This window comes from Ambystoma mexicanum, chromosome 2p (genome assembly GCF_040938575.1).
Source record: "Ambystoma mexicanum isolate Mex_15411 chromosome 2p, UKY_AmexF1_1, whole genome shotgun sequence".
NCBI classification, from domain to species: domain Eukaryota; kingdom Metazoa; phylum Chordata; class Amphibia; order Caudata; family Ambystomatidae; genus Ambystoma; species Ambystoma mexicanum.
Genome location: NC_090923.1, coordinates 192,487,664 through 192,504,117, shown reverse-complemented (window position 1 = coordinate 192,504,117; position 16,454 = coordinate 192,487,664).

The window sequence follows — 16,454 nt, the reverse complement described above, 5'->3', positions numbered from 1 at the left end:
CCAGACACATTTTTCAGCCTGGTTGGACCTCCTGAATGAGGTGGAGATGTGCCTCTCTAAGAACAGTGAGCAAGGGTTCCACACCTGGATTACTCTAGTAATTTAGGGTGAAAACCCAAAGCTACTTAATATGCACAAACAATGGGGGGTCCTGGGAGTGTCTCTCTAGACTAGAGTCTCAACTCCAACATGGGATAGAGGCCGGTAGGGGATACGGATACTCCCAAACATAAACGATTTGTTGGTCAAAGCAGACCGAAAGGGAGAAGTACAATCTCCCCATCTCCAGATTTTACAGGCATCTTCAGAACTGGGGGTTTATTATAAAATTGGCAGAAGTCTCTTCTGGTCCTTCCCAAGATTGGCTCTTCAGAGGGGCTTTTTCTAGGCCAGACCTGGGACACCTTTTTTGTCTCGAGAAATAGCTCTTTGACTTTAGGCTGTCATGAGCAAGATACTGGGGAATGATTGTGCTTCGGTATGAGACCTTTTGGGGTTTCAGAGTCACATGTCTTCTTTTATCTTTTGGTCCCTTGGGCATGTCTTCTCCTCAGGTCCCTGGTCTCCCATCTCCTGAGTTTTGTCTGCCTGAGTCCAAGTCATGTGAATACCGGATCACAGGATCTAAGCGGAGCACTGGATTGGTGGCTGTGCATGCAGAATCTTTGAATGGGGATTGGTTTGGGGAAAACAATAAGGAGCGATCTTGGGTATGAGCAGGCTGGGTTGTGGGAGACACCCTGGGTGCAATGTCAATCCAGGATACTTGGAGCCAGGTGGCTCACCACACCTCTTAAATGGGAGGGAATTATCTGACTTTGCAGGCTCTGAGAAATTTCTCCTGGGGAGTAAGGGCCCAGGCTTTGCTGGTCAAAGTGGTCAGCGCCACAGCCATGGTATGAATTAAATTCCAGGCAGAATTAGAGGTGGTGTGACCTGCATTTCTTGGCTTAGGAGTTTGGATCTTGGGAAGAGAGTGCCCTTGTTCTTTAAAGCAGTTTCACCTACAAGGGTAAAGAATGTCGAGGCATACCGCCTTGGCAGGAGAATCTCCTGGTCTCAGTAGTTGCACCTATCAGACAGGACATTCTTGGAGGGCTGTCAGAGATCAGGACTCCATATTTTCCTCCGCTTCATCTGACAAAGTTGTCAGGTTCTCCACTCGGTTCTAGATGGTGATCACCTGTGGGGAGGGCCCCTTAGACCTGGAGGAGCCTTACAGGTTCTATATGACTTCCATCCCATTCTCCTAAATCCTTTTGTGCTTTCCCTCCTTTCTACACCCCAGTCTCATGGGGCTTGAGATCTTCCGAGATGGACGGACCTCTGCAAGCGAGTCTGGTTCTGGATGCTCAAGTAACCCATCGGACGCTAATTGAAGGTATAGACTACACGCCTTAGGTTTGTCTGGCCAGGTGCCAGCAACTAATCTTCATTCATATTTCACATTACCCTAAAGGTGTATGATGGGTCTGGGTCATACTTGGTGGAGGGGTGTGATAAATCAGATGACCCCACTTCAGTGGTCTACGGAGGCCATTTGTCAGTTATCCAGAATGGGGTCCATTGGGGAGTGGAAGGGTCCACTCTTTGTGCCCAGTGGGACGTCCTTAAAGCCTAAAGGAGGGCTCAGAGGGTAGATGGAAAGGGATGCTTTGGTGGGAGCGTCTTGAGGCACAGGTTTCTTGTAGACCTCTCCCTTAAGGTTTTCATCCTTCAATTTTCCCAATAAGTAGTATATTTGTTTACACGCACCTATCTTTCAGCAAACTTGATCTGAAGGGCATCATGTACAGTCTCTCCAGATGAGATGTGATCCTGACTGCAGCCTGAAATGGTTTAAACCTTTCTCTCTGCATTATTAATAACCCCAAGACAGCCACAGAAGCAGCTTGGCCCTTTTTTCGACACGAGAAGAGCAAACCTTGAGTATCCCGATGTGACTGAGCTCTTTAGGAAATCTGATGAATTGTTGGTGGCTTTGGGGCTAATGGGCCAGAAGAAAGACTTCGGTAATATCAATCAGTGGTTGGTTCTGACCGGCTTTTATGTTAGCCTATGAGGCATCTTGATTGGCCATGCCCGAGCACTTTCAGGGGCAGTCGACTAGAGGCATGGCAGGTTCTTAGGGAATTTGCTCAAGCAGTCCCTGCAGGAGATATGTAGGGCTGTTTCCAGGGCAGATCCAAAATACGTACATAAGTCTTTATAAACTGAATTTGGATAACCCCAGAGATCGCTGCTTTGGAATGGGAGAGTTTTCGGGTTCGGAGAGAGCAATTACCCACCATGGTGTTTGTTAATGAAGTTGGTGATGGGATGCTGCAACCCTCTGAGTCGGATGAGTGTCACATTGGGTCCCTTCCACATATTACTGCTTAGGTACACTTCAAAGGTAAGAACTGGGACGAGGAAGAGGGACGTGGAGGTAATGCCTTGATAACTTATCGGTAATCTTCTTTACTCCTATCCCCGCTCTTCCTCATCACTGTACTGATGGTCCTCCTCAACCACCCCGAGTGTGGAAGGTTCCGTGATCCGACTTGAGAATTTGTAACCCCGGATTATGGGAAAATAGGAGGTATTTACACCTCAATATAGAAAAAAGGTCCCTGTGAGGGAGGTGGAGGCTCCAAAGGTAAGTACTTTGATGGGGAGGGGCCGGAGCAAAGAGTAAGGAAGATTCCCGGTAAATAATCAGGGCATTACCTCTGTGTTCTTCTTCCTCGACCCATTTCTTAGACACATGAGATAGACTAAGGCAGTACCTCTTCTGGAGAGATATAACCAGAGTAATCCACAAGAACTTTTAATTAACTAACCCCTGGGGTAAATAACAATATGACTAAAGAGCCGTAACATTAAATGTAGATGAAGCCAAGGACACTGGCACAAGACGAGCAATACTGAAATCCTGAAAGCGCAGAAGGTTCAGATTCAGCCAGACCTCATTAGGACTCTCTGAAGATTTTAATGGTCAGTCATTGTAAACACTCAGAGACAAAAAGAAGCCCAGCAGTAAATTAATTGCAATACCTGTGAAAAGGAACAAGAAACATCTTTAAAATCCTGTTAACCACTACAACACTGAAGGATATTCCTATATGGCTGAAGGTCTCCTAGACGGTGTAAAACAAAGTGTTGATTTAAAGGCAAGGGATTATAGGACCCCCTTTGTCCAATTCTAAATTGACAATGCCAATCTCAAATGAACCTATTCCAACTGACTCTTAGAAAGAAGCTGACTGGAAAAGAGGGATGCACCCATCCCAGTGGTGCATCCATCTATCTCAATAAATAAAATTACCTTCATGAGACCTCCTCGAGACTACCAGATGAATTTGAGGCACCTCCTGGTGGTAATTTATCAGGGCATGTGGAATCCAATATTAGGGAACATATACAGGAGACTTCATACCCTGGAGCATAGCAATCATCTATCCAGTGCATTGGATACAGGAACCTTGTGTGAATCATTGGGAACAAACCATTTATTTGAGAGGAAAACAGATCTAATGGTTTCCAGAACCTCTGGCTTATTTCCTCGAAAGGTTCCAGAAAAACCTATTCTCTGGATGCCCTTCTCCTTTATAGAAATGTGAAGATTTCTATGGTCCAGGCAGGTGTGGAAAATTATCTCTCACTGTGCAGATGAGCACAATTCTAATAAAATGTTAAAAATGCTAAGAGATGATTTCAAACCAAAACCACTGACATAGGATTGTTAATGCTTTTAAAATTGCTCTGTGAAAGTATTTAAAATTGCATTGTCAAACTTAGGCCTTTTTCCCCACTACTCAGGATTCTCAAACTTAAGTGTGTTTTATCCTGCGTTTTTAATTGCATTGTGTAAGCAGCTCAGTGGCTTGCCTCTTAGCAAAGCACTCATCTACCGAACCTTTCTATCACTCTCTCAGTGCCAGTCATCTCGTCCAATTTCCAACTTGTCTCGTCTGCCCGCACCTTGCCCTGTTTCCTTCCCTAGTGTTCTCCCCTTACCCATTCCTTCCCCTTCTCTTCTCTCACTACCGGTGTCCAGTCAAAGGATCGAATTCAAAGGATCGACGGGTCAAAGGATCGACACAAAAGGATCGAATTTTTTTTTTTATTATATTTTTTTGGGGGGGTTTTCGGTTAGGGGAAAAAAGTGGTTTTTACCACAAAAACGGGGGTTGGGGGGACCCCCCAAAAAAAAAAAGTAGGAAAAAAAATAAATAAATTTTCATCCTTTGACCCGTCGATCCTTTTGTGTCGATCCTTTGACCCGTCGATCCTTTTGTTGTCGATCCTGTGACTGGGAACCCCCACTACCTACTCTATGGTGCTCTCTGTCTCTCCTATCATTTCTAACTGCTTCTCTATCGACTATCCTGCTTTCCTCACTAAATCTGGTAGGAAGAAGTTTAAAAAGGACATCCTGGTCTCCGACCCAGGCCTCCCTATCACTGACACCTATACCAGTGCCTCCTCCAGGCAAACCTTCACTGACATCCTCTTTGTCGTTCCCTCGCCAGACCTATGGACTCTACATATGGTCTCTCTGCTCTCTCCCTTCTCTTCCTCTCCGATTAATGGTGGCACCCGGTGGGAGGCCCTCCTGGCCTCCTTCCACTCCTCTAAGGACATCATTAATGTTTACTTCAATGGTACTGTCCTGGTCCAAGGCCCTCAGGCCTTCTCCTCTTTGATAGATGCTTCCTGCGCCTCATCAATTTCCTTTCTTCTCCTGCTGTCCCGTCTCTCCCCTCCATGGCTTCCTTTCCTTCCTCTGCCTTCCCCCTCCTGGCTACTTTGCCCTCTCCTCCTTCCTCTTCTGTCCTCTTCTGCCCCCCCTCAGGCTTATACAACTGCGCAGGCCGTACCTCTGATCTGTACCCCTTGCCAGAAGTCTTTCAAGGATGGCAACCTTCTCCATATTGCCACTCTAAACTCTCGCTCAGCTGTCAAACACTCCTCCGACATCTGACGCCTTCTGGAGGAACTTGATATCAATGTCCTCGGTCTCACCGAGACATGGTTCACGGCCAGCTCTGTCACAAGCTTTGACACTCTCCTCCCTGATGGCTACAAGATCCTCTTTGTGCCCAGATCCAGCTGTCCAGCTGTTCCAGAGGGGGTGTAGCCCTGATCTTCCTGGGGTGGATTCCTACCTCTGCCATGCCTATGCAGGCCTACTCCTCTTTTGAATGCCTGATCTGCAGGCTCTCTCTCTCCTGGCCATTCCCTTGCTGTGGCTACCATCTATCGGCCACCTGGTCAGATCTCCTGCTTCCTCTCTGAGAGGGCAGACCTCTCCTCTTCCCTCCTGGTCTCAACCACCCAATTCCTCCTTGGAGACTTCAACATCCACCTGGATGCTTCCTGTCCTCCCACTGGACTCTTTCGTGACCTTTGCAACTCTCTCTCACTCTCCATTCTCCCTCCTGGCCCGACCCACTCTGCAGGGCACACAGGGTGTTCAGATCTTTTCAGACCTTCCCCTCCTGATCCCTCTCACTACTCCTCTCTCCTGGAGTGATCACTTTCTCTTTTCCTCCCATTTCATCCGCTCTACCCCTCAGACCAAGCCAATCCCAGCACTGCCACCTACCTTCTTCCTCATCTGACCCATGAAGTGTGTGTCAATTGAGGCTTTTGTTGCCACGTTCTCATCCTCCCTCCCCCTCGGCTGACTCACACCCTGACACAGCCCTTTTCATGCTCCACTCTGCTATATCTGATACTCTCGATGTTCATGCCCCTGTCATGAGGATCCGCTTGAAGCCCAAAGCCAAGTGAAACTCTTGGACGACTCAGACCTCACCACCCTTAAAGCCAAGTTCAGGGTGGCTGACAGGAAATGGTGCGCTTCCAGGTCATCCTCTGATAAACTGACCTGCCGCCTGCTCCAAAGGCAATACCGGCTCTTTGACCACACCAAGAAGAGAGCCCACATCCACGCCTGCATCTCTGCGGCGTTTAACAAATCAACCGAACTCTTTAAAATCTGCAAGGAGCTGGCCAATCCTGCCGCAGTCTCTACCTCTCCTGTCACCTCCCAGGCCCTCTGCATGGCCCTGGCTTCCCACTTCATCTCTAAAACTCAGAACATCCTGTCCTCTCTCTCTTCCTTTACCATTCCTACTTCTACTCCATGCTCTTGCTCTGGCCACCTCTCCTCCGTCCTTCTCTGCCTTTCCCCTGTTCTCCCCAGATGAGGTTTCTAGACAAGTCTGATCTATGATAGTCTCGTCAAAATAGCTTAACCCCTGTTCCTCCAAAACCATCAAGGACCACATTGACACCATGGCTCCTGCTCTGGCTGATTTCTGCTACGACTCCTTCATCACTGGAGCCTTACCCTCCTCCCTGAAGGACTCCATTATGCACCCTCTCCTTAAGAAACCCCCTGACAGCCCTTCCTGCCCGGCTAACTATCGTCCAATCTCCATCACTCCTTTCCTGGGCAAACTCCAGGAAAAGCTGGCCATCTCCCAGCTTAATCTTCACTCTGATGCTGTTGGTTGTCTCCACGACCATCAGTCTGGCTTCAGAGCTGCCAGAAGCACGGAAACTTTTCTCCTGAACATCCGTGAAGACCTGCTCTTCAACCTCGATTCCAATACTGCCTGTGTCCTCATCTTACTTGATCTCTCTTCTGATTTTGACACTGTCAACCATGCCATCCTGCTGTAGAGGAGGTCCCAGACATGGCCTGTATCCCTGCCCCTCATTTCGAGGTACCAGGAATGTACTCGCCAAGGTATGTGACGTATGAGGAGCAGATGAGCCAACAAAGAACTGCACTGGGACTCTGCCCAGTGTACATCAGAATATCCATACCGGTAGAAGCGCCCATAACCAGACAGCCCTGGGCAGCACGGTACCCTATCAGACAGCCGTACCAGCCGCTGAGACGAAATGAAGAGTACCTACAGACGGTCCATGAAGAGACCCAAAGAGCTGTAATGGAAGGCTAGTGGACATGACACAAGGGACTGGACAGACTCGCAAATGAACAAAAGCAGCTATCGAAGATAGCACACCAGTGCGAGTAGCTATGCAAATAGATGTAATGGACACAGGAAAGAGATGATGTTAAAATGTGAGGAAACGTTGCTATGAGACAAGATGGAAGTAACCAACCAGTTAAATGTGTGTAAATAGGCTTGGAACGCAAGAAGCTAAGAAAACGATACTGCTTGCAATGCTTAGTAGAAGAATAGAGCGGCAAGCACCAACTATATCTACCTCAATAAGGCACGCTATACAAGTGCGACTCTATTTTGTAAAAGCAGAAGTATGCCCAAGCGGCCAGAGGCCTAACAGGCCTGGTTTCATATACCAGCCAAAGCAAGGAGAAGGAGCGGAATCGAAACTCAACCAAGAGCAGTTCATGCCTGGGAAATCGAAGTCAACCAGAGAAAGGGAGTAGAGCGTCAGCTAACAGGAATCGAAACTTCAGAACATACCATCCTGCCCCATGAAGGTCAGGATAAGGGAGACCCATGCAGGTGGCGAGGCCAAAAACAGAATTAAATACACTAAAAGCTGGAAACTGAGGCAGATTCACGGTGAACAGACATGTGACCAAGACAGGCGCAAAGAATTACCAACGTCTGATGTCACCCAGATCCAAGGGTGCCATAACTTCTCCAGATAAGAGGCTACAGTTTCGAGGCCATGCCCAGCCAACTAATTGATACATAGCCCCAAGATACTGATTGATGGAAGGGAGGCAGGGTGAAACTTGGGACACCAGGCACCTGGGTGTCCATTCTGCATGCTGCGAATTAAAAGTGGAAATTTATGTCTAGGGGTGTAACCTGCCCAATCACAATGGACCAAGTTATCTAGGGTCCTATATATCGTAGAACCAATGAGATGTCGTACTTGTAGTGACGTCTATCACGTGTGATGTAGAGGGAGGGGTGTAGGCGCCCACCCGATAAGAGTTATCCAATCCGCATGCTCCATTATCACATACAGATATAACACCTATATTTAAGTTACCTTTCCTAACCAATTATATTGCATGACAAGTTTTTTAGAATTAGACGTCAATTGTGAAGAGTTTTGTGTATAAAAATTTCTGTTCAACTGAAGTTCGAGGAAGTCGGAGCGAGACAAAGGATCGCAACGATTCTGATTCCCAACTGCTTCCCTATTTGATGTACTTGTCATTAAACAGACTTCCCTTTGCCAAATTACTAAGTCCTCATTATTGAGTCGTGTTGGAATTAGTGAATCCTGCACCCCCATCCCTCACGTGGTGCAGCTATCTTGTCTTAAAGGTACTAGAGGGTGAGCACTGACCTATGGGCCCGTCGGTGGATATCTCATCCTCTTTTACACTGCTGAACCATCTCCATGATAACCTGGGTATCACTGATCAGGCCCTGGCTTGGCTGACCTCCTTCCTTTCTGATCAACCCTTCCAGGTCCAACTCAGGTCTTTCCCCTCCGATTGACCCTCCCAGGTCCAACTCAGGTCCTTCCTTTCCTCTATCTCTATCTCTGCCTGTGGTGTTCCCCAGGGGTCTAACCTCTCTCCCTGGCTGTTCAACCAATACTTGGCACTTCTTGCCTGTAAGTGATTTCAACAAGGCACTCCACCTAATTCAATGCCTAGTGTGTGATGCACAGTTGGAACCCTTAATGATATATTTTCGTCTGTAAGTTCTTTTATTTCTGAATGATGTACCATTATATCACGCCCCTCTCTTTGAATCCCCCCCGGTCTCACTGAACCAGGAAGCAGGCTGTTTTACAAAGTTAAAAGATTTATCTTAAGAATTTGAACAATATATATATCACACTATTAATATTTATACAATGGGGTGATATCACAACAATCAACAATCTCTTTAATCAGAAGGTGTATGGATAGGAAAACAATGCAGCACAGAATACAACTTGGTGTGGGTTCAGCCAAATGCAATATAACCCTTTCCCCCAGCACACTACTCAATCCCCCCCCCCCTCCAATATGCAATATAGAGATGGAAGGAGAGAAAACAGGTTTCAGAAATACACACTCAACAAATACAGTTTCAATGCCAATTTCCCCCAGCAAGCATAGAGAGAAACAGGAATGATTTCAAACAGGTCAAATGCTTTTGAATGTGGCTTGGAATGAATGGGAAACACACTGAAAAATCGATTCAAATCACTAAATTGGATTCAAAACTAGCGGGAGCTGTGTTGTATAGTTTCAGGTAAGCACTAGCAATGTTGCTTGAATAACTAGCAGAATGAAAACTGAATTCTGAGGTCGGATGCAAAGAATAGCTATTTTACACGTGATGAAATTTAGCCAAACGGAGATTCACGGCAAACTTTTCTGCATGCGAGAAACTTGATTGCAGGGAAACTAAATTTCGTTTCTAGCATGTACGGTGTGGAAGTTATGAAGGTTATGAAGGTTTTAGTAGAGGTCGATTTTTCTCAGAAAGAGTCAAGATTTTCAAATGAAAGATGCGTTTTTGAAATTACAAACAGGAATTTCTTTACACTAGGGAGGCTATGAAGATAGAAGATACTCAACCGGACAGCCACCAGATCAGCGGCGCCTCTGTTCTTACTTTTGCCCGCCGAGACACTTGTCTTTCTCAGCAAATATATTAGCGCAAAGATGATATTATCACTATTATGGTCAAAGGACTATATGGGTGAGGGAAAGATTCAGGAAAAATAAAAGAGGTTCTACAATGCAGTTCTGGATATGATAGAATGGTTTGGATAAGATTGCTTAAAGATAAGATACTGGCTATGGACAATTCTATGCTATAGATACTCACAACTATGGTTTGGAATAGGCCTGTCAAAGATCTGGTCAAAGGGTTCTGGACTGGAATTCTGCTAGCCCACCAGACAGGATTCAGGGCACCTGGATTCTGCACTCAGCACGGCACGCTGGACACTGCACGGCCTCTGGACTGGATCTGATAGGTTGGTTCTGGGTTGCAGTTATCAGGGTACAGCTCTGCTCTACTGGTTTGGATCTCTGGATTCTAGCAAGTGTTCTTGGCAAGAAAGCAGAAACAGCACAGCCAGGCTGTTCTTTTTGTTGTGCCCCTTGGAAGTCTGGGGTTAAATCAGGTTGCAAAATTTTAAAGGCCAAGCTGAGAAGGGTTCAGCTTTGGAATTGGGTTTCTCTGCTTTCCAAGTCTTGGATCTGGGTTTCTCCTGCAGAGCGTTTCGCCAGTAAATCAGTTGATGGGTGAATCTGTGTGTCCCTCTAGGTCCTAAGCAGTCTCTATTTATGTATTTCCCTAAGGGGTGGGTAGGCTGAATTATACTAAGCACACCCTCTAGGAATCCTATTGGTTAAAGTCTGTCCTCTCTCCTGATTTGAGAAGGAACACATGGTTTCATGATGATGTAGTATTTTACAATCCAGGGAGTACCTCCCCTTTTTTTTCTGTACAGAAAATCTATTTTTCACATAAATCATATTTACAATATCACCAACTTGCTAACAATATATAATTACATAACAGATTTAATAGAGCAAGTATCTGTCCGAGTCCAAGCTCAGTGAGAGCTTTGGTTCAAATTTGACATTTTTTCACGCTTTTGTTTAGGTACCCGATGTCAGATCTGTACACATTTTTCTACATATATGCGCACAACATCTGGGCATAATCCTGTGAAGTTTCATATTTCTAGCATCATCACAATAGCTACAAAATTATAATTTCTGTAGTCCTGTCTCTGAACAGAGCACAAAGTTCAGAGTAGTTTCAAACTGTGAGCAGAATTTTCATGTCAACAACCTATGATTTACAGATTTTTACAAATTTTGCACAGTTCTCTATGAGTCTTTTCCAAAAAGATATTCCTTGTGGTTTAAGATACACACATCTGTTTGGTCCTGCCCCCATGGTTTGCTGTGCCCAGAGCAGTCCAGGGTTCTCTTCCTGCTGGCAGTTGTTTCTGTTGACACCTGAATTTGCATTCCCTTTCAGTCCAGGAAGCCTATTGTCTCTCCTCAGAGAAGCAGAGCAAAATCTCCTCCCCCTTTTCATTAGCATCTAACTGAGAGTTCCTGGGCAGAGAGCAAAAGGAAGGCACCTTTGTTTAGGGCAAACTGTATAATGTGCTTTGAAGTCCTCTGGCTGGTATCAGTTCACTTTAAAACACTTTGTTTAAAATTGTCTTTGTTAAAATAAGCCTTACATTTTCAACAAGTATACATACAGATCTCTAATTCCAGTCTTTTTAAAACATAGAGATTGAATAGTAGCAACCTATATTGCTTTTGATGGCAAGTCTCTTCTTTTCACGAATTTGATCTTCATGTACACGATTTAAGCTAACAGTGTAAGTAAATGACAGCTTTGATACAGGCAGGCGGCGGTACTGCGCCCATATTCTGACAGATTGTTCCAGGCAAGCACCTTTTTTAATGTGGATATTTTTGTGAGGAAATCTGCTTCTCCTGACATTGTGCTTATGAGGATTCCATAGATAAGGTGATGGTTAACACCCAACAAGGATGTTGGATCTTTTCTGATGTTTGGGAACCATTATTTTGCAATTGTAACAGCCAAGGAAAAACAGATTTTAGAGCACTTCTCGGTTTTCCTGGCATTGCAACCCTGCCTTTTTTCAGGTAATTCCATTTCACTCTGTGGGCAGCCCAATGGCAGGTTTTGGCAGTGTGGTCTCCTGTTCTACCACTGACATAAGCAAAATAGCTTTGGCAGCCTGTTTTTCTGCTTTCCCTTGCGCACTTCTCAGAGATTTTTAGTGCACATAGGGCTTTTCGGAGGCCATTCTGTTGTTTCTGATGAAAGCAGCACACAGTGATGTTGCAGGGCAGAGCCTAGTAGGCAGAACATCCCACATACCCACTGCACTGCCGCTCTCTGCCCCAACTTTCAGTGCTCTGCAGATGACACTCAGCTCATTTTCAGGCTCCTTTCAGCTACCTCTTCTTCTTCTCTCATCTCTGACTGTCTGTCCGCCATCCAGGAGTGGTGTGCCGCCAATGATCTTTGCCTTAATGCCAGTAAGACTGAAATTATCCTCATCGGCACACCTGCTCCCACCTTTCCTGTCACTCTCTGGCCAGCCTCTCTTGGCCCTCTTTTTGCTCCCACCTGTGTGTCTAAAAACCTTGGGCTCATCTTCGACTACACGCTTTCCTTTTCTCCTCACATCTTCAACGTCTCTAAGAAGTCACACTACCAGCTGCACCTCCTCAGAGGTATTCCTTCTTTCCTCTCCTTCCCCCAGAAGCTTGCTGTCTCCAGTTCTCTGGTTCTCTCTAGGCTGGATTACTACAACAGCCTCTTTTTAAATCTGCCTGCCTCTATTCTCTGCCCTTGGCAACTCATCCTAAATAGGACTGCGAGAATGCACAAAATAGAAATTTGATTTGGAAGTCAAATATGCACCTAAACACATCTGTCAGAAGGCATCTATAGGATCCTTGGTGGCTGTAGAGCATGTGTCTTCAAAGTGTCAGATGTTTTGGACTACGATCCCATGATCTGTCATGATTGACTATATTGCTTAGGGTGAATAAGATTTGGAGCCTATAACATTGGACGATTCAAACATTGCAAACCCTGCTGTGGAGTGTTCTGATGTGTCGGAAAAATGGCCATTGAGTTTAACAGGCAGGAATCTAGGGAGAGAGTGGAAGGGAAAACATCAAAGTAATATAGAAAGAGTAGGACATAGCTGAATTGATCCTGCTTTCTTTTGCCACTCCTGATTGGGCAGATGTAGATCTTAGGAACCCTTTCATGTTGTTAAAGTAGATCATCTGAGGCTCACCTCAATATTGTAATGAATGGGATGAGGAATCGGAAGAGCAAGAAGTATTGGTTGCCTAAGAGATTACTATCAGTGTCACCTGTCAAAGCTTCCACCTGTTTGAGTCTTGTCCCTAGCTCCCTAGCCAGCACAGCTAAGGTAAAAGGATCATGAGTAGTTGGGTAGCAGGGGGAGTTAAGCATGACCTTTTGAAAATACAAACAAGGGATGTGCATTATAGTGGGCTGGAATTTCGTATCACATCCCTAGCTAGCAATTTTTGATTGATGGCTCTCCCTGATGTGGGTCATTTTACAGGAGGTGTAGTGGTAAAACAAGGCATAAAAGTAAATTGTAATTATGTTATGCTTTGTTGTTGTTTTCTGGCCAACTACCATTTATTTTCAAGAGACTGGTTACAAAGCAGAGTCAACAATACCTTTTACATGAGATTTTCATGCAGGCACAAAATGAATGGATACCTAGGGTAACCACCTCCATTCAGCACCTGCCAAGAGCAGGTGGATTCCATAAGAACCCATTGTAAATGTCATCTGTAAAGCGTAATTTGTAGGTGGCCTTTACATTTCTTACAAGATGGAGTGTAAAAAAAGAAAGAGTTAAGGTGAGTCCACCAGCTTTGTCTCTTACCTGTTCCGCACCATCTTGAAAACGTTGAGAATTACATGCAGGGAAACATAATAGGTGCTAAAGTTTGTAGTGCCATGAATGCAACTATTACTTAATACAATTACCCCTAATATGTCCCAAGACAAGAAAGAGATGTTTTTGCTGGGCTTGTCATGGGCCTAGGTGATGATTTCCACAAGAGATCAGCATCCCTGCAGAAATCTTCTTTACCAGCAGTCCTGCATTAAACACTTGTAAATACATTTAAAGACCAGGCCTTGTTTGATAGAGTGGCACCACTGCTATGGGGTGCCTAGAGTGATGGGTTGTGGATATGCAAAAAATAAAGTCAAGCAATGACTAAATGATAGAGACAGAGTATTTGCGAGAATCTAATTCTGATGATGCACGAGTGCAGCTTGTTAGGTAAGATTTTCTTATCAATGATAAATCTTCCTGACCTGTGTCAACCCCAGAACTTTTTTGTTTTGACCAGGTAACTATTTCACCTTGTCCGTAGGTGAAGGGGAATCTTTTTTCCCTCTCACCTAGTCTTTTACTCTTTTTATAGGTGACCTTTTTATGTCTCTCCATAGTGTATGGTTGAAGTTATCATTTCCTACACCTTTTAGGCTTAGGCTGGGTTCCCTGATGGGCTCCCCTGTTAAAATGATCTTTCATGTACGTGGGTGAACTACAGTTCCCCAGTAGTAAAGAGGAATTTCCATCCCCCTTTACATTTTATATAGTGAGCCAGCATGTCCCACCTTATGAAGAGTGCTGGGAAGCGAGCGAGAAGTCTAAAACTCTGCAGGCCTTTGTCTTTCACTTTTCCTGAAAGGAACCCAGTCTCAATGGGGGGGCTGCCTGTTCAGTTTGGACAGCTAGACCGCCCCTTTCTGTAAAATGCAGGTAGAGAATGAAGAATTTGTTCTGTAGTTCCTGTTAAATACTCCAAACCTGGAAGCTGCTAAAATTTCGACCACTGTTTCCTATGATTGGGAGTCCTTTCAACTAGTTCACCCAGGTCCACTGCTGGAATCCTTCTAGGGTGTCTTCTCTGAAGTCCCTGGACCCTTACTAACTCTAAAGTGAACTACTTATGTGTTTGAACCATCTTCCACAGGAACTCTGACTTTTTTTGCAACTGAACCCTATCTCACCATGCCTAGGGCTGGCACCTAGACCACTAGGGCCCCTCCTCTGCATCTGAGAGAACTCATGCAATAGACTAAGGAAGGACTGGATAAGAAAAGGATTCTGCTTTCAAAAGTATAACACGTGTTTAAACGTTACTTACTTGTGAAAGTGTTGCTTGGGACCTGCCTCTCTGAGAGTGAGCAGTTACGAAAGGTCTTACATTGAATGTGTTTGCCATTCTGAAAAGTATACATAAGGTTATTTTACTCACCTGTGAATTGGTTGCGCATCGTCCCAAAAGTAATGCTGTTGGCTTCACTTTACTATTTCTTTTAGGATATAAATGTAAAGGTATACCAACTGGGTCTTGCTTCCTATGACCTGCTTCTTATCCTCTCTACAATAACTCTGCCTTAGGTTTTACCTACCTTAAATAGCTGTGTGCCATTTTTAATAAGTGTAAAGAATTATTGCTTACCTTAGTCTGTGGTGCACTGATCAAAAAAGCAATTGTAATAGTATGTTACATCCCAAGGTTTTGCCTGCCTAGAATAGCTGTGTGCCATTCTTAAAAAGTGTCATGCAGGTGTAGCTGGCCTTGCTCTGCCTGGTCTAATCCTAGATTAGTGTAGAAAGATATTTCTTACCTTAGTCTCTATTCCACTGATCTGAAAAGTAACTGTAATTGTATGTTACACCAAAAGGTCTTACTCACCGGGTATAATTGAGTGTTATCCTGAATGTACTTATAGGTTCATCATACTGGTCCTTGAATCTGTGTTGCACTATTCGGAAAAGTGTCCTGATAAGAAGGTTGGCTTACTATGTGGTTCGTTAACTGAGTTTCACTGCATGAGTGACATGGTCTACTACCCTTGATTTCCTGTAAGGTAATATGAACGTAATTTATGGTTTTACTCCCCATGAATAGGTGTGTCCTATACTAAATCTGTTTGATAAGGTCTGACCACCCTAAAATACTGTTCGTTTTCTGAACAGGGAATATGCTTTGGTCTTTGTAACTTAAAGCATTGTGTTGTGTTTTTATAATTGTGTTAATATATGTTGTTATAGTACTTATTTTCCAAAGTTTCCTCTAGGCCTACTTGTATTTAAATAAACCATTTATTTTTTACAATACATAGTGTTTCATTGTTTCTTTGGACCATATAGGTGCTACAATTTCTTTGTATTAAGCTGCAGCCCTCTGTACCCCTTAAGATTAGCCTGGCCGCTCTGTCTACGCTACAAAATACTCAGGTGGTACAGCCTTATACTAAGGTAGAGTTTTCTACTCTCTCATTTGTATGGTTTTACTAAGCCCTTAGTTGGACTTCGGAAAACTGTCCTAACACAGCTTGTACAGTTAAATGTGAATGCTGGTGGAAATGGCCCTTTGTAAGTGAGGGAAAATATTTCAATCAAGTGATTAGTTATACGGATACTGTGTGTTTTCTTTTTTAAGTCAATTTACATTTTTCAGGATCCTGTTTAGAGAAAAAGCATATGAATGAACAAAACAGTACCATATTGTGCATTTTCTAAGTGTTATTCTTTTGTTTACAGACCCAATTCTCCATCGTGTAGATGCAGCAGTCATTTCCATTTTGATTGGAAAGGATCCAAACTTCTGCGAACATTAAGAATCAACTTTTCAATGTAGCAAGAAGTGAGAAGTTCCTGATACCACACCATTAAGGTCAAGGGTCAGGGTTGAAGTCACGGTCTATTGATCAGTAACTTTTCAATGGCAATAGAGATGACTTGGCTGATTAAGAATGAGGAGTAAAAAACAAAAAACAGCTTTGCAACCATGGAAAAAGCCCTTATTTAAAGTTTAGACTCAGAGGAAATCTGGCAGAATATCTATTGGCAGACACACCGCTGGTCTTCATTGCCATGTATGTTGACCATCAGATAGACCACCAGCGCTATGG